This window comes from Bos indicus, chromosome 11, assembly GCF_029378745.1.
Source record: "Bos indicus isolate NIAB-ARS_2022 breed Sahiwal x Tharparkar chromosome 11, NIAB-ARS_B.indTharparkar_mat_pri_1.0, whole genome shotgun sequence".
NCBI classification, from domain to species: domain Eukaryota; kingdom Metazoa; phylum Chordata; class Mammalia; order Artiodactyla; family Bovidae; genus Bos; species Bos indicus.
In genome coordinates, this window is record NC_091770.1 from 25,303,455 (window position 1) to 25,321,843 (window position 18,389).

Consider the following 18,389-nt stretch of genomic DNA (forward strand, 5'->3'; position numbering starts at 1 on the left):
AATCCCTGTCCCAAGCAGTCAGAGAAGGCTTTCTTATGGGGGGTGGGGAAGGGTGCAGCTGAATTCTATTGCTCCCTGCACCCCAGCTCCCCTTCTCTTGCCTTGACAGAGCCCAGACTTGTCATCTGAGAAGCAGGGGGAGGGCGAGGTCACTGCCCTTCTCTGGTTTCCGCCCAGAGCTCTGCTCTTCTGCAGGGAATGCAGTACTGGGCGGCTTTGCAGCCTGAAGTCAGCACTGTGGAAGGAGCCGCTGGGTGGTTCTTATAAAGAAGAGTGTAGGATGCTGCCCTCCCCCGCTCCTGAGTGCAAAACCAGATCCTCTTGGCCAAGGCCGAGTGCCTGCCGTTCAGCCGTGTCCAGGCCTGAGTGTCAGCCTAGACACGTGCATCCAGGCTGCCCCGAGGCAAAGGAGGCGTCCTCAGACACTTCTCAAGATAAAACAAAAAAGTGGAAGTGTATTCATTCTCTGTTGCAGCATAACAAACTACCATAAAGTTAGCAGTTTAATGCAACACAAATTAATTGTCTCTGTTCTATAGGTTAGAAGTTCGGGTAGACTCCGCTGGGCTCTCTGCTCAGAGCTTGCAAAGCCAGAATCAAGGTATGAGCTTGCTGGGCGGGTGTCTAGACGTTCTGGGGCAAGACTCTTTTCCCAAGTTCATTTTGACTGTAGCAGATCTCTGCTCCTGTGGTTGTTGGACTGAGGTACTCTTTTCTTGCCAACTGTCAGCCAGGGGTCCCTCTCAGCTCCTAGAGGCTGCTTTCTTACACCCCTTCCAGGGGGTCTCCTCCATCTTCAGGTCTTCAAATGTACAGGGAACAACCCCTACCCCCATGCTTCAAATCTGTCATATCCTCTCCTGCCTGCAACCCAGAGAAAACTGTCTGCTTTTATTATTTACTTTATACATAGCTATGCTGGGTCTTCATAGCTCTGGGCAGGCTTTCTCTAGCTGAAATAAGCAGGGGCTACTATTCGTTGCAGTAGATGGGCTTCTCATTGTGGTGGCTTCTCTTGTGAAGCACAGGCTCTGGGGCGTGCAGAATTCAGTAGTCGTGATACAGGAGATTAGTTGCTCCGCCGCATATGGGATCTTCCCAGACCAGGGATCAAGCCCGTGTCTTCTGCATTGGCAGGCAGATTCCCAGCCACTAGGCCACCAGGGAAGTCCAAACCCCCTACTTATTTTAAAGAACCTGTGTGATTAGGCACACCGACCAGATAATCTCCCTTTTGATTCAAGTTGACTGATTCAAAACCCTAAAATTAGTTTTTAAAATCATTTTGCATATAATGTCACAGAATCAGGGGCTTGATATCTTCTCGTAATCAGGCATTAAGATGAGAAATCTCAGGGGGACATATTTTAAATTCTGCCTACATGCAGGAACTTTTTTGACATTTTTGTCTAAATGTTGGACTAGACTTCTCACAGGACTTCCTTCCCTCTGCCCCAGGTGCTCAGGGGACAAGGTGGCACCCGGCTGCGTGGCTGCCCAGGAACCCCTGGCCCTTCTCTCCTCCTTGAAACAGACTCTGAGGCTTTTCAAGACCTGGGCGGGGTGGGGGGTGGGGCGGTGGGTCCGGGGTGGGTGGATCCTGCTTCAGAGTCGCTGGGGCTCTGCACCTTCTCCTTCCAGAGCTTCCACCACCGCATCCCACCCAAACTTCTACTGGGCTCTGCCCTGCCCTTCCCACTCTCTGTGCTGCACCACCTACACCACCTACACGATCTCTGGAGGCCGTCTACACTCGCCTCCTCTCTGCCCACCAGAATCTGGCCCCTACCAATTCCTATTCCTTTCATCTGCTGTCTCCCCCTTATCCCAGTGGACTCCTTCCAGGCCTTATTTCCCAGGCCTTGCTGGGAGGGCAGGGATGGATTCCATCTTGTACCCTGTTGTATTGCCAACACTCGGCCCAGCTCCAGGAACACAGCAGACACTCAGCAAACATTTGTTGTGGTTTCTCTGGGTTCATGTATCTGTGGGGTCCATTTGCTAAAGTGCTTCTCTTTCTCTCCCAAATCCAGACGTATATCACCACACCCACCCCTGCAGCATGTCACGCTCTGCTTGGCCTGAGGGCAAGAACCAAAGCAAGGGGCAGAGTGTGTGGGTCACTCAGGATGAAACACTCCACGAATTCAGTTCGGTCTCACACAACACACACATACACGTGGGCCAGAGACTTCGAGTTCCCTGTGGCCCATTGCTGGGAAGGCAAGAGTCGCCACTCTTAGGCTTCCGCCCTCACCCTACGTGGGCCACCGGCTCAGCCATCTCTCTAGTTTACTTGTGCTGGCCTTAATCTTTTTTCATTCCATCTCTGAATTGGGGCCCATGTTCTCATCCTCCAGGGGCCCACCCACTTCCTCTTGGGAGTCTTGCCGAGGACAGTGTGGTTTGAAGAACGTTCTAATCCTGGCCCCAAAGCTCTGAGAGAAAAAATGACTAAAAGCCCTGGAATGTGGAGCCTGCTGCTTCCTGCAAAGCATTTTGAATGAAACACGTAACCAACAGCTGCAGCGCAGAGAATGGAAACTTTGAGGGACGTCATGGCTCCAGGTCCTCAAATAGCAGGCTTGTGAGCAGAAGAAGCTCTTTATTTCTGCCCAGTCCGGACGCCCTCAGCGCCCACCCCTCCCGGCTCTCCTTCCAGGAACTGGGCCTGCCACGCCAAGGACGTGATCCTGCTGCTCATTTATTCCAAACACTCCGCAGCAGCCCCTTAGAGCCCCCAGGTCTTCGCTGGCAGGTAGTAAGACCCCCTTCCCACTCACAAACTCCCAAGGGCATCGAGGATCCCACCGCTGCCTCCCCAGCGATCCTGAAGCAGGATGCCCCACTCAGGTCTTGAAAAGCCCCAGAGCCCGTCCCAAGAGCAGAAAGTCAGCCCATGTTCCAACTGAGTTCTCATCCTGGAATCGGCCCCAGGTCAAGCCTGGCAGTGACAGCCAACTTACGCCAAGCGCTAGGATAGCGTCACCCAAGGCTGCTCTCAGGGTGGACTTGGGGGTGAGCAGGCAAGGTTAGACAGCCCCGTGGGGGCAAAAGGCCTGGAAGTTAGGAAACTCCTAAAGATCATGCCTGAGTGAAGGGATGATACACTGACACTTTCTCAACTCCTTTATTAAGATGTAACATATAGGCATCAAACTGTCTTAAATGGCATGGCTCAATGGATCAAAATATAGAACATTTCAAATACCCTAGAAGTTTCCCTGGAGCCCTTCATAGTCAATAACCCCCCCTTAGTGGTAACCACTCTCAGAAGTTTCTTTCTCTTACCATCAATTAATTTTCCCCTTTTGGGGACTTTGTTTCAGTGGAATCACAAATGGTGTGTGCTCTGGCCATGGGCATATTTTGCTCTGCATTGTCTCTGAGATTTACCCTTGTTTAGACACACTCACAGCTCTGTGGTACCTGCTGTGCTGCAGGTGCTGTACAGAGGATAGCATGTTGAGTTTCTGCACTGAAGCTTTATCTGGAGCCCATGTGGCAGATAAGAAAGTTGGTTAAATCAGCAGTTCACTGTCACGTAGTCAAGACATGGAGGAGCATGGACTCAAACCCAGGGTAGATGGACTCCAGAGCTGATTCTCACGTCTTTCCTCTTCAGAAATATAGACGAGGGACTTCCCTGGTGGTTCGGTGGTTAACAATCCACCTTCTGGGCTTCCCACGTAAAGGATCTGCCTGCCAATGCAGGGGACACGAGTTCAATCCCTGGTCTGGGTACTAAGACCCCACATGCTGCAGGAGCAACTATGTCCTTGTGCCACAACTAGAGTCCATGTGGCATAAGAAGATCCTGCAGGACACACAGGATGCAGCTAAACAAACAGACAATAAATAAATACTTAAAAAAAAAATAAATATAGTAAACCTGCCTGTTTTACCAAAAAGTGGGAAGACATTGCCTTAGACATCCAGAGGCTGGGATTTTTCTCACAAAGGAAACTGTCATTTCAGGCTTTTGTGCACTCAAGAGCCCAGCAGAAGCCCCCTTTTCACTTTAGCCCCAGTAGTCCCTGGGCAATAAGATAAGGCAGGTGCAGAGGGGTGAGCAGGGGGCTGGGAGGCATCTCAGAGCACCAGGCCCTAGGAAAAGAATGAAGAGGTTCATTCATTTAGTCAGCAATATTCATTGAGTACCTACTGTATGCCAGGCGCTATCCTGGGTGCTTCCTTTTTGGTTGTCTACTGCAATATAGCAAACCACTCTAAGACATAGTGGCTTAAAATGAACAACAAATATTTATCATCTTTCAAGATTTTATAAGTTACCTGGACAGTTCTTCTATCAATCTCGCTAGGGTCTCTCATGCTGCTACAAGTCAGATGGCACCTGGGATGGCAGTCATCTGGGCACTTGACTGTCTGAATCAAGATGCCAGATTCTTGTGTCTGTCACCCTGGCCAGGACCTTGAAAGGCTGGGCTCAGCTGGGACTCTAGGATTGCTAAAGTTCCCTCTGTCTCCAACTAGTCTCAGGGTTTCTCCCTCTTCATGTGGAATTCTCCAGCAGAGCACAAGACTTCTTACATTGACAGCACAGGGCTCTCAAAAGTGCAAAAATGGGAGCCCCTACACCTCACTAAAGCTTAGGCCAACACTGAAGCAGTACCCCTTTGGCTATATTCTATGGTTAAGGAGAGTTGCAGTCCCAGACCAGATTCAGTGTGGGCAGAGACTCTCAGTTCAGTTTAGTTCAGTCGCTCAGTCGTGTCCGACTCTTTGCGACCCCATGAACCGCAGCACGCCAGGCCTCCCTGTCCATCACCAACTCCCGGAGTTCACTCAAACTCATGTCCATCAGTCAGTGGTGCCATCCAACCATCTCATCCTCTGTCGTCCCCTTCTCTTCCTGCCTTCAATCTTTCCAAGCATCAGGGTCTTTTCAAATAAGTCAGTTCTTTGCATCAGGTGGCCAAAGTTTTGGAGTTTCAGCTTCAACATCAGTCCTTCCAATGAATATTCAGGACTTATTTCCTTTAGGATGGAGTGGCTGGATCTCCTTACAGAGTCTCCTGGACTCTCAAGAGTCTTCTTTAACACCATAGTTCAAAAGCATCAATTCTTTGGCCCTCAGCTTTCTTTATAGTCCAACTCTCACATCCATACATGACCACTGGAAAAACGATGGCTTTGACTAGACAGACCTTTGTTGGCAAAGTAACGCCTCTGCTTTTTAATATGCTGTCTAGGTTGGTCATAACTTTTCTTCCAAGGAGTAAGCATCTTTTAATTTCATGGCTGCAGTCACCATCTGCAGTGATTTTGGAGCCCCAAAAGATAAAGTCTGTCACTCTTTCCACTGTTTCCCTACCTATTTGCCATGAAGTGATGGGACTAGAAGCCATGATCTTAGTTTTCTTAATGTTGAGTTTTAAGTCAACTTTTTCACTCTCCTCTTTCACTTTTCATCAAGAGGCTTTTTAGTTCCTCTTCACTTTCTGCCATAAAGGTGGTGTCATCTGCATATCTGAGGTTATTGATATTTCTCCCGGCAATCTTGATTCCAGCTTGTGCTTCATCCAGCCCAGCATTTCTCATGATGTACTCTGCATATAAGTTAAATAAACAGGGTGACAATATACATCCTTGACGTATTCCTTTCCCAATTTGGAACCAGTCTGCTTTTCCCTGTCCAGTTCTAACTGTTGCTTCTTGACCTGCACATAGATTTCTCAAGAGGCAGGTCAGGTGTTTGAGTGTCTCCTGAGGAGGTATGGGTCAGCAGTGGACTGCCACAGGGGCAGGAGCTCTGGGTGCAGCAGACTTGGGTATGGCATAAGCCCTCTGGGAGGAGGTTGCCATTAATCCCACCATAGAGCTGCCAGAACTTACACAGGACTGTGGAAACAGACTCTTGGAGGGCACAAACAAAACCTTGTGTGCACCAGGACCCAGGAGCAGTGACCCCACAAGAGACTGACCCAGACTTGCCTGTGAGTGTCTAGGAGTCTCTGGCGCAGGCGTGGGTCGGCGGTGGCCTGCTGCAGGGTTGGGGGCACTGAGTGTAGCAGTGCTGCATGGGACCTTTTGAAGGAGGTCACCATTATCTTCAGTACCTCCACCATAGTTTGGCCCTAGGTCAAATAACAGGGAGGGAACACAGCCCCACCCATCAACAGAAAATTGGATTAAAGATTTACTGAGCATGGCCTCACCCATCAGAACAAGACCCAGTTTCCCCCTCAATCAGTCTCTACCATCAGGAAGCTTTCATAAGCCTCTTATCCTTCTCCATCAGAGGGCAGGGACTCTACTAGGCAATGAATATAAGGAAGCGTCATCTTTGGAGACCAGCTAACACCCAAAAGTGTTCTTTTTCTTCTTCTTCTTTTTTCACTTACTCAACAAATAAACACTGTCAGGCAAATAGTTTCTTCTGGGATGGAGTAAATTTTAAATATCACTTTTGTTTGATCCAAAGTTATCATTCAGGATAACAACCCTCAGAAGCTCTGCAAAAGGTAAGTAACATTTATTGAATGTTAGGTTCACACCATGCTCAAGGCTTCACAAATGTAACTCATTTACCCTTCTTTGAAATAGGTATTATCATTAGCCCTATTTATAGATAATGAAAAGGTTACTTAAAAAGTTTATTGGGAAACGAATTTCCCTGGTGGCACAATGGATAAGAATTCTGCCAATACAGGGAACACGGGTTCAATCCCTGGTCTGGGAAGATACCATAAGCTGTGGAGCAACTAAGCCACTGTGCCATAACTTTTGAACCCAAGCTCTAGAGCCTGTGAGCCACAGCTACTGAGCCACATGCCTCAGCTCTGACACCTATACATTTAGAAACGTGCTCAGCAACAAGAGAAGCCAGTGCAATGAGAAGCCGGTGCACCACAACCAAGAGTAGCCCTCACTTGCGTGACTAGAGAAAGCCCATGCAAAGCATCGAAGACCCAGCGCAGCCAACAATAAATTAATTAATTAAAATTCTCTTCTGGTTAAAACTCTGTGCTTCCACTATAGGTGGGCACAGGCTTGATCGCTAGTTGGGGAACTAAGATCCCACATGCTTCACAGTGTGGCCAAAAAAAAAAAAAAAGAGGGGTTATCTATTGTTGAGTTAAAAACAACTCTAGAACTCCTTAGTGGGTTTCAATGAAACGATGGTTTATTACCTTTCCCAGATCCTATAGCTCAGGTAACAAGTAACTCAGTTGGGAAATTCTGGGCTTAGGGTCTTATGAGGTTGTAGTCAGACTGTGACTGAGGCTGGGTTAGTCTTAAAGGCCCCTCCACATACCTGGCACTTGGGCTGTGAGGATGCGAACAGGGCAGGCTGAAACAGGGTCCTGGGGCATCTCTAACTCTGTATGACCTCTCCACCTGAGCTCTCCAACATGGCAACTTCAGAATAACTGGACTTTTCCCATGGCAACTCAGAAGTCCAAATGCATGTGTCCTGGGAGAGAGAGCAAAACAGAAGCTGTGATGCCTTTCCTACCTAGTCTTGGAAGTAATACAGTGTCACTTCTGCCATATTTTATTTGTTAAGGCTGTTACAAAGGCTTACCCCGACGTGGGGGAGGGGACATCAATTCTGTTTCTTGGTAGAAAATGTGTCAACAAATTTAAGCCATGTTTAGAACCATCATAGACTACTCTCTGCACATCAATTCATTTCATTCTTCTCACATGCAAAAGACACTCACTTGCTTCCAGTGATCTCCCCAAAGTCTCATCCACTATGGCATCAGGTTTAGACTAGAGGTCTCGATTCTTGTCATCTAAATCACCCAGCTATGCAGGAGGGTCCTCAGAGGCAATTCCTTAGGCACAGTTCCTTGAGTACTATTCCTCTTTATCTAAAGACTTGTGGGCTGAAGAGACAACTTATTTCTTCCATGCACATCCAATACACAGTAATGGAACAGGCCTAGGAGGACCACTTCAAAATGGGCGGAGAAGGAGGCACACAGGAGTAACCAGTCCACAGCAATTTTGAAATCCAGCCAGGCGCATATGGTCAGTTTCATGATTAGAGCTCTGTTCAACTGCCTGGGAAAATTTCTCTGTGGTTCTTAGATCTATCCTCTGGGTTTTTGCTTCCACTTTCTTAATTTTTCTTTCTTTTCTATTAAAAAAAAAGGGGGGGCTGTTTTTTGGCAACTGAGCCAAAAAAACCTGAAACAGCCAGAAAGCTGTTTTCTGTTTTCTTCCTTCCCATAGAATTTGGGGGCCTAAAGTTCCCCCAAAAAAAAAAAAATTGCAGGGGGGTCATTTTGTTCTACTCTGTCCCTTTTAGTATAAGCTGATGGTGCTTTTGCCAATGTAATTCAGTTTAAAACTTCGTGAGTTTCCTATGGATGCTGTTGGGGCTTCCCTAGTGGCTCAGACAGTAAAGAATCCACCTGCAATGTGGGAGACCTGGGTTTGATCCCTGGGTTGGGAAGATCTCCTGGAGAAGGGAACGGCTACCCACTCTAGTATTCTGGCCTTGAAATTTCCATGGACTGTATAGTGCATGGGGTTGCAAAGAGTTGAACATGACTGAGAGACTTTAACTTTCAAGAAGGATTATCCCCTTACAGTTTTAGAAGCCCTATCATTTAATGAAGAGAATCTGTGAGGCACACTCTTGAAATAGTTAGAGGGCTTTTGTCTATCTGAAAGATTTTAGGAAGTGTTAGCTCTTTCTGAAGTTTTATTAAAGGTTCTTATAGTCCTATTCTGAATTTTGTCTTTGTCCTGAAGCCCTTTCATAGTTTGGGAACTCTTACCTTGGGAGTCTGAGAATGAGAAATATGATTTACTACTAAACCCAACAAATCCTTGGCTTTTTTATATTTCTTATAAATTTTGTTGAAAAATTAAAGCTTCCTTTTAAACTCATGTTTCTCTATCCTTATCATTTGTTATTGTTGTTCAGTCTCTAAGTCATGTCTGACTCTTTCCGACCCCGTAGACTGCAATACACCAGGCTTCCATGTCCTTCATTATCTCCCAGAGTTTGCTCAAGTTCATGTCCATTGAACTGATGATGCCATCCAACCATCTCATCCTCTGTCGCCTCTTTCTTCTCCTGCCTTAAATCTTTTCCAGCATCAGGGTCTTTTCCAACAAGTTGGCTCTTCGCATCATGTGGCCAAAGTATTGGAGCTTCAGCTTAAGCGTCAGTCCTTCCAATGAATATTCAGGACTTATTTCCTTTAGGATTGACTGGTTTGATCTCCTTGCTGTCCAAGGAACTCTCAAGAGTCTTCTCCAGCACCACAGTTCAAAAGCATCAATTCTTTGGCATTCAGCCTTCTTTATGGTTCAACTCTCACATATATACATGACTACTGGAAAAATAGCTTTGACTATATGGACCTTTGTCAGCAAAGTGATGTCTCTACTTTTTAATATGCTATCTACATTTGTCATAGCTTTTCTTCCAAGGAGCCAGCATCTTTTAATTTCATGGCTGCAGTCACCATCTGCAATGATTTTGGAGTCCAAGAAAATAAAGTGTCTCACTGTTTCCATTGTTTCCCCATCTATTTGCCATTAAGTGATGGGACTGGATCTTCGTTTTTTGAATGTTGAGTTTTAAGGCAGCTTTTTCACTCTCCTCTTTCACCTTCATCAAGAGGCTCTTAAGTTTCTCTTCACTTTCTACCATTAGGGTAGCATCATCTGCATATCTGGCATTTTTTAACATTCTGCTCAAAAATCTCCTTAGTGCAAATCATTGGCTAATCAGGTCCATTTTCTATTGTCCACATCACCTCAAGTGAAAATGTCGTAAATTTTCCTCTACTGCATAATGAAGATCCCTCTCCTGCTGCTTCTAATAACATTGACCTCACTTTCCTGTAAGTCTTCACCAGCAGACTCCTGAAGGGCCATCAGGCTTCCACTAACAATAGCTTCAAACCCATATGATTTCTGCACACCTCCTAGTCCCACGCCATGTATTAGGCAGCTCTCCAGGTCTAGATATCAAAAAGTCTGTATCAGCTATACTGCATTAGGACAAACCGTCCCAGAATGATGATCTGAAAACAATAACACTTATTTATTTAGCTCACAGATCTGGGGGTTGTCTGGGACTAAGTCAGACAGTTCTCTCAGAATCTCTCTCAGGAGTTTCTAGTCAGTCGGTGCCTGGGGCTGAGATGAACTCAAATGCTTCTTTATTTGCATGCCTGGGACATAAGCTGCTGCAGCTAAGTCGCTTCAGTTGTGTCCAACTCTGTGCGACCCCATAAATGGTAGCCCACCAGGCTCCCCCATCCCTGGGATTCTCTAGGCAAGAACACTGGAGTGGGTTGCCATTTCCCTCTCCAATGCATGAAAGTGAAAAGTGAAAGTGAAGTTGCTCAGTCATGTCCTACTCTTTGCGACCCCATGGACTGCAGTCTACCAGGCTCCTCTGTCCATGGGATTTTCCAGGCAAGAGTACTGGAGTGGAGTGCCATTGCCTTCTCCGGGGGCATAAGCTAGGAAGACTCAAATGGCTTGGGGTTAGATGGCTGGGGCTTCTCAGGTATCTCTGTCTTTGAATGTGATCTATCTCTACAAGGTAGCCTAGGGTGGCTGGCTGAAGGCTCCCAACATGAGTGACCCCAAAGAAACCACCAGAAACTTCATGGTCTTTTCTAACCATGCCCTGGAAATTATATGGTTACTTCTGCTGCATTCTGTTTGTGCACTCTTAAATGCATACCTGGGTTCAAGGGGAAGGGACAGAGACTGTAATTTTTTTTTTTCCCCACTCCAGTGCCTTATAGGATCTTAGTTCCTGATCAGGGATTGAACCTGGTTCCTCCTCACTGAAAGCCCAGAGTCCTAACCAGTACACTACCAGGGAATTCTCCAAAGACTCCAATTCTTTCTTTTAATAGTTATTTATTTGGCCGTACTGCGTCTTGGTTGCGGGATCTTCAGCTGAGGCCTGTGGGATCTAGTTCGCTGACCAGGGACAGAATCTGGGTTCCCTGCACTGAGAGCTCAGAGTCTTAGCCACTGAATCACCAGGGAAGTCCCGACTCGAATTCTGATGAGAGGAGAGTTAAAGCGTTGTGGGCACATTATCAAACCATCACAAGCAGTTAAGTAACACATCCAAGGTCACACAGCTGGCAAGTGACAGAGTTGAGATTTGAACCCAGCCATTCTGGCTCTTGGCTTCCCAGGTGGCCCTAGTGGTAAAGAACCCGCCTGCCAGTGCAGGAGACTCAAGAGATGCAGGTTCAATCCCTGGGTTGGGAAGATCCCCTGGTGAAGGAAATGGCGAAACCCACTCCAGTATTCTTGCCTAGAGAATCCCATGGACAGAGGTGCCTTGCAGGCTACATACAGTCCATGGGGTCCCAAAGAGTCAGATGTGACTGAAGAAACTTAGCACAGCACATTCTGGCTCTTGGGCTTCCCTGGTGGCTCAGAACAGTGAAGAGCCTGCCTGCAATGCAGGAGAACCAAGTCTGAACCCTGGGTCAAGAAGGTCCTCTGGAAAAGGGAATAGCTACCCACTCCAGTATTCTTGCCTGGAGAATTCCATGGACAGAGAAGCCTGGCAGGCTACAGTCCTTGGGGTCACAAAGAGTCAAACACAACTAAGCGAAACACTTTCACGTGTCATTCTGGCCCTAGCCTCACATCCTCAACTGCTTACTAGTCTACGCTGCCTCCTATATTTATGGACACAGGAGCAGATGGTTCATGATATAAGGGCAGGTGGGTCCTCTGTCTTGGGAAAGCTCCTGACTTGATTTTCTGTACTCAGCTTTCAGAAAGGTAGCGAGACTCATATTAGCTGCAAGAAACTTAATGAGTGAATCGGAATTGGTGTAGCCATCCCTCAGACGGTAAAACGTCTGCCTATAATGCAGGAGACCCGGGTTCGATCTCTGGGTCGGGAAGATTCCCTGGAGAAGGAAATGGCAACCCACTCCAGTATTCTTGCCTGGAAAATCCCATGGACAGAGGAACCTGGTGGGCTACAGTCCATGGGGTCCCAAAGAGTCGGACACGACTGAGCAACTTCACTTTCACTTTCACTTTTCTCCCAAGGCATTTTCTCCTCCCTGAGATCATTTTCTTCCCTGTGGCCATCTGTGCCTTCATTGTGGTTTCCATGTTATTCTCATCACGGCCTGAGACACCTTGTCACCTCACTCCTGCACATCAGCTCTCACCTTCTCAATAATGTTTTCACATAGGGGAAAGAGTCATGTCCCTTGACATTTCAAGAGTGTCTGCCAGACCATTTGATGGAGAGCTTCCACAAAAGTCTGCAGATTATGTATCAGAAAATGAAACTTTTTTTTCACCCAGGCCCTGGAGTTTTCCTAAATTTCTTTTAAGTCTTGACTTTCAACTGATTTCAGAGATTAAAAATGACATCTTTGTCATGAAGTCCTGAATAGGGTTTGCATAACAGACCAACACTTCTAGCAACTCCTAACTGGAATAAAATTTCGTATTCTGGATGGCTCCTTGATACAAAGGACGAATCAGCCGGAACACAAATGGTGGTCAGGCAAGATCACCATGGATGGTTATGCAGTCTGTGCACTGCACAAAGGAGCCTGGCCAAGGAAGTGAGTGGAACGAGGCTTGAAACCCAACCCCACATTCCACTGGCCAGAGCTTCCAGTCGGGTGATGAACTGTGTCTGCCTGGAGGTAAAAAACAGCTTTTTCTAATTTGTCCGCCCAGAAAGGCACATTCTTCTAACCCAACAAAAACACCACATGTACTAACAGCAGCACCAGGGGAAGTATGGAAGGAAAAATGAGACATTGCATCTACCTGCTCCACAGGACGAGTAACAGAAATCAACACTAGCACATGATAATAATCAATTTATTAAATTTCAAGAAAAGGATGAACAAGTGAATCTCAAGAAAGGCCAGACCCAGGGCAATGCAAAGGACTTAAGCACCTAGGGTCAATGAACCTCCTCCCTAGAGCGCTTGCATTAAAGCAGCCCCATTCCAATGGCTTCCTCCAGATCCAGAGTCTTCAGAGAAAGAATCTGATCAGCCCAATTTAGTTCAGTTACTCCCTCCATACCCACCAACTATGATGGGGGAGTCACCTGGTACAGAACCTATACTGTAGCGATCTTGTTCCCTGGCAGTCCAGTGGTTGAAAGTGAAAAGTGAAAGTGTAAGTTGCTCAGTCATGTCTGACTCTTTGTGACCCCATGGACTGTAGCCTGCCAGGCTTCTCTGTCCATGGAAGTCTCCAGACAAGAATACTGGAGTGGATAGCCATTCCCCTCTCCAGGGATCTTCCCAACCCAGGAACTGAACCCAGATCTCCTGCATTGCAGGCAGATTCTTTACCATCTGAGCCACCAGGGAAGCCCTGGATTTCCAAAGCAGGGGCCACAAGTTCGATCCTTGGCCCAGGAACTAAGGCCCCACATGCAGCACAGTGCAGTCAAAAAATTTTTTTTAATTAAAAAAAAAAAAAATCTAGACAGTAGATTAAACTGTTGAGCCCCTCACCATAAGGCCCTAAGTGAGAGCTGTGTGGCCCTCCAAGAGTTGTCTACAGCAGTTCTGTAAAACTGTCTAGTATTGGTCATCCCCAGGAAGGCCAATAGTTAATTGAAGTCCTTCCCACAAAGTCCTGAGAGGCTGATCTGATCCAGTCAGTCCAAAAAAAAAAAAAACAAACAAATTTTTGTGACTGTTCAGCCATTTGGTTTCACTCTATATGCAGCTGGCAATGACATTTTCCATTTACCAAAGATCTTATTTATGAGTGCTTTTATCATCAACAGAAAGTCAACTCTTTATATTCTGCTTCTTATTGGGACTTGTGACTCTGGCAGACCCGCAGTCATTCAGTTCCATAAACTACTCAGAGGCCAATCTACGACCAGAAATGAATTCTGGCAAAATCACAAAAGTAGGTTGCAGTGTCTTGAAGAGCAACCTCTACTTTTTAAATGATGACACAGTTAAAATAATCTAATAGGAGCCTATGTAGCCGCTCCCCAGATACAACAGATGTCAACAGCTTGCCATCTTGCTTCAGATTTCCTTATTATTTTTTTTAGTTGTGCTGGGTCTTCATTGCTGTGTGTGGGCTTTCTCTAGTTTCAGAGAGTGGGGGCTATCCTTCCTTTCAGTGCACAGGCTTCTTATTGCAGTGGCTTCTCTTGTTGGGGAGCAGGGCTCTAGAACCATGGGTGGGCTTCAGTAGTTGTAGAGTGTGGGCTCATTAGCTGTGGCTTGTGGGCTCTTGAAGAGCTTCCCAGGCGGCTCAGTGGGTAAAGAATCCATCTGCAATGCAGAAGACGCAGGAAGCACAGGTTCAACCCCTGGGTCAGGAATCCCTGGAGGAGGGCATGGCAACCCACTCCAGTATTCTTGCCTAGAGAATCCCCATGAACAGAGGAGCCTCGTGGGCTACAGTCCATGGGGTCGCAAAGAGTCAGACACAACTGAAGCAACTCAGCATGCATGCATGGGATCTAAATCGTGGGCTCAGTAATTATGGCACAGGGGCTTAGATGCTCTGCAGAATGTGGAATCTTCCTGGACCAGGGATTGAACCCAAATCCCTTGCATTGCAAGATGGATTCTTATCCAATGTGACATCAGAAAAGTCCAAAAAGTTCTTTAATTTTTAGAGAAAGAAAACTTTACAGAGCTATAGCTACATCTCTGCCCCATATCCTTCTTCCCCTTTGCCTACAGATAACTGGAGAAGGAAATGGCAACCCACTCCAGTGTTCTTGCCTGGAGAATCCCAGGGCCAGGGGAGCCTGGTGGGCTGCCGTCTATGGGGTCGCACAGAGTCGGACACGACTGAAGCGACTTAGCAGTAGCAGCAGCAGCAAGTGCCATCCTAAAGTCCACAGTATCTTCAATTTTGTATCAATATGAGATGTATGTTCACTAAACTTACGTGCTCATCATTTCATGATGTATATAAGTCATATCATTGTGCTGTGCTTACACATACGGTTTATTTAGACTTATACAGTGCTATATGTCAATTACAGCTCAATAAAATTGGAAGAAAATGAAAAAGGAGGAATAGAGGAAAATATTGAAACTCAGGACATCTGTCCTCAGAGAAAGGTCTGTCACAGACATGGGTTCCCTTCAATAAAGCATTTCCTTTGAACTCTTCCTATCAGTTGAATATGAATGTGCTGTTTTGTAATTAGACAAAACAAGTGTTATATACTTCTGGAAAAAATATTCAAAAATTAAAATAATTATTGATAAGGAAAAAATAAAGTCAGGAATATCATTTCCAAAAGGGATTTTGATTTTCATTTGGACCTCAGGTGCAGGTGTTGAGTCAATTAGTTTCCATGGCGCCCCATCACTGTTCCTTCCATGAAGGCCCTCTCTTGTTTTGTTTATTTGTTCCTCTGATCTTTGTTCACTACCCCAGTCTCTCCTAGGCTAGGTTCCTAGGGGGAGCACCACAAAAAAGTGAAAAAGCCATGTGGAAGTTATCTCCTTTATATTACTTAGCTTCCAGAATCACCACTTCTGCTAAACTCTATCAGCCAGAGCAGTAACAAGCTCCCGCCTAGATTCAATGAGAGGAAAGATAGACTCCCACCTCTCAGCAGGAAGACTATAAGTTTTACTGCAAGAACAGTATGGCACATGGGCTATCTATTTTGGTGGGCCATCCTTGGATAATACAATCCCCAATCCTACCTACATTATAGGTAGGAGAAAGAATGGATAGGTGTCCATTATTGCTGGAGTACAATATGCAAGGTGGAGGCAACCAGACACAAGGCTGCAAGGACAGATCCAGCCAGGTTCTGGAGGGTCTTGAAAACCCATTTTGGAGAATGCTTATAGGCAAAGGAGGGCTTTGGAAGCCCCAGGATCCCTGTCCCCTCATTTCCATCACCCAGCACCTCCTTTGTGCTTGATGAGAGATTATCTAAGACCCTCCCTCTATAAGTGGCTGAGCAAAGGGACTCTCAGAATTGGCCTGTGCCCTCTGAGTAAGGGTCAAAGGTAACCAGACACCAGCCACTACCTACCCTTGTTTCTGTGGGTGCGTGTGTCCACATCTACCTAGTCTCTCGACCCCAGAGAGGCATGGATGCTACTGCTTGGGTGGCAGACAGGGACTCTTCAGAAGTGGCCTTCCAGGTCTATTCTGAATGGTCTTGTGTAGAGGAAGACCCACACTTCACACACATACAACCTGTAGCATTTCACATTAAGGATATCAAGGAGACAGCACTTATTTGATAGTCAGGAGTCCTATGTTCTAATCCCATCTCTGTCAGCTGTCAGCCTTGGGGACATCATTCACCCTGCTGGACCTTGCAGACAAATACAAGAATTACACTAGATGGGCATTTTCTCCAAGTAGAGTCACTGGAGCTCAGCTATAAAAATCACCTAGCTGGAAAACTACAGTGAGATACCATCCGACACCCATGAGAATGGCAAATATCAAAAAATTGACAATGCTAAATGCTAACAAAGAAGAGCAACTGGAACTCTCCTACATTGCTGGTAGGGATGCAAGATTGTAAACTCACTTTGGAAAAGTTTGGCAGTAGCCACTAAAGCTAAATACCTTCCTTAGCAGTTCTACCCTTAAAAGATATTAAAACATATGTTTGGAAAAAAGACTTGCACAAAATGATCGTAGCAGCTTTATTTATAACAGACAAAAATTGGAAATAGTCCAGGTGCCCATCAACAGGTGAACAGATAAACCATTAATAAAAAGAAATAAACACGGGTGATACGTGGGTGGATCTCAGACACATTCCACTGAATGACAGAAATCAGAAACAAGAGTGGATACGGTATGACTCCACGTATTATGAAGTCCAAAAACAGGTGAAACTGAACAGATGATGACAGAAGTCAGAACAGTGTTTGCCTGGGGGCTGGAGGGTGGAGTGGGGAGACTAGAAAGAAAATCCAGGGAAATTTCTGGAGAGATAGAATTGTTCTAAATCTGCGGTTCAGCATGCTAAGTCTCATCAGTCCTGACTCTTCTAGATTCTATAGACTGTAGCCCTCCAGGCCCCTCTGTCCATGGGATTCTCCAGGCAAGAATAACTGGAATGGTTTGCCATTTCCTTCTCCAAGGGATCTTCCCCACCCAGGGATCCAACCAATGATTCTTCTGTCTCCTGCATTGGCAGGCAGGTTCTTTACCAGTAGTGCCACCTGGGAAGCCCCTCGAAATCTAGATGGAATGAAGGTAACATAGATGTATGTATATATATTTGTCAAAGTGCATGGAACTGTACACTTAACATCTACACAGGTACAACACTTTCATACTACAGTTTTTTTTAAAATAAACCATATTGCAAAAAAAAATATATCTGCATGTCACTATTATACTTTAATTTTTTAAAAAATATAATCATCCAGACTACCTGTTCAAATACAGCTTCCCGGGCATCCCAGACCTACTGAGTCAACTGGTCCTCTGGAAAAGGGCCCGGCGATCGGCATTCTGAACCGGTCCCTGCTTTGGCAAGAGCGTGAGATGTAAGACCCACGTCCCGGAGAAGGGCGGGGCGGGGGCGGGAATCCCCACACGCTGCTCCCCCGCCCACGACCCACAGCACACGATCCCACCGCACACTTGGCGCCTCACACTCTCCCCAAGCCCCCCAGTCCTCTGTCCAGTCGCCCCTGGTAACCGAGAAAGAGCAGGAAAAGCCTCAAAGTACAGCCGCCCGGGAAGGGGCCGTCCACAGTGTCAGCGAGACAAGGGCAAATACAAAATGCGGGGTAATTGGCGGTTTTCTAATTCGCGGCCCTTTGTGCGGCCGCGCGGAGCCGGCGGCCGCGCTCCCAAGCCCCGGCCTTTCAGTCGCCGGGGGCCCGGGCCGCCGCGCTCCCCGCGCTCCGCAGCGCATAATTAATCGGGCTTCACAGGGCCCAGGACAAAGGCGCCCATTCACCCCGCCGCTCCTCCCCCCGGGGATATTGTTATTTCTAAAAACTGCAGCCAGCTGGGCCGCAGAGAAACGTCAGCTCTGTGGGAGAATGAGAGGCCAGGCCGCGAAGGAGAGAGGGAGCTCTGTGTCCGCGCTCCGAGCAGGATTAGAGGGCCGGGGGAGCCCGGGGTGGGCAGGGGGCCCGGGGTCTTTTCTCAAGTCTGCACGACTCCTCAGAAAGCCTTGTGATTTCCATGGGGCCCTGGAGGCGACTGCCATGGAGATGGTAATGGGAGGCATTGAGGCTGGTTCTTAGGAAAGGAGAGAGCAGATACATTCAGGACCTCGGCTCAGCTCCCGGGTGGTGGGCGGGGAGGGGGTGGAGGTGCTGGATCGCCAGGTGGGAAGGCCAAGGTGCCCCCACCTGTACCCACCTCTGTCGACACCAGGGAAAATATTGCAAAGAATAAAGGCCTGAGTCTGGATCCCGGCCGCCTGCGGTTGAGTCAGG

The 18,389-nt window shown here is 47.0% G+C and overlaps 1 long non-coding RNA gene across 3 annotated transcripts; it reads right to left on the reverse strand.

The window, feature by feature from the left end:
- Nucleotides 1-16,613: 16,613 nt before the first annotated feature.
- LOC139185646 (uncharacterized) lies at nt 16,614-17,804 on the reverse strand. Of its 3 annotated transcripts, none has more exons than XR_011569148.1 (3): nt 17,639-17,804; nt 17,369-17,460; nt 16,614-17,172 (listed from the first exon to the last, which is right to left on the reverse strand). It is a non-coding gene; the product is annotated as an uncharacterized lncRNA (long non-coding RNA). The 3 variants fall into 3 exon arrangements; XR_011569147.1 differs by having other exon boundaries at nt 17,369-17,463; XR_011569146.1 differs by having other exon boundaries at nt 17,369-17,804.
- Between the last annotated feature and the right edge of the window lie 585 nt (nt 17,805-18,389).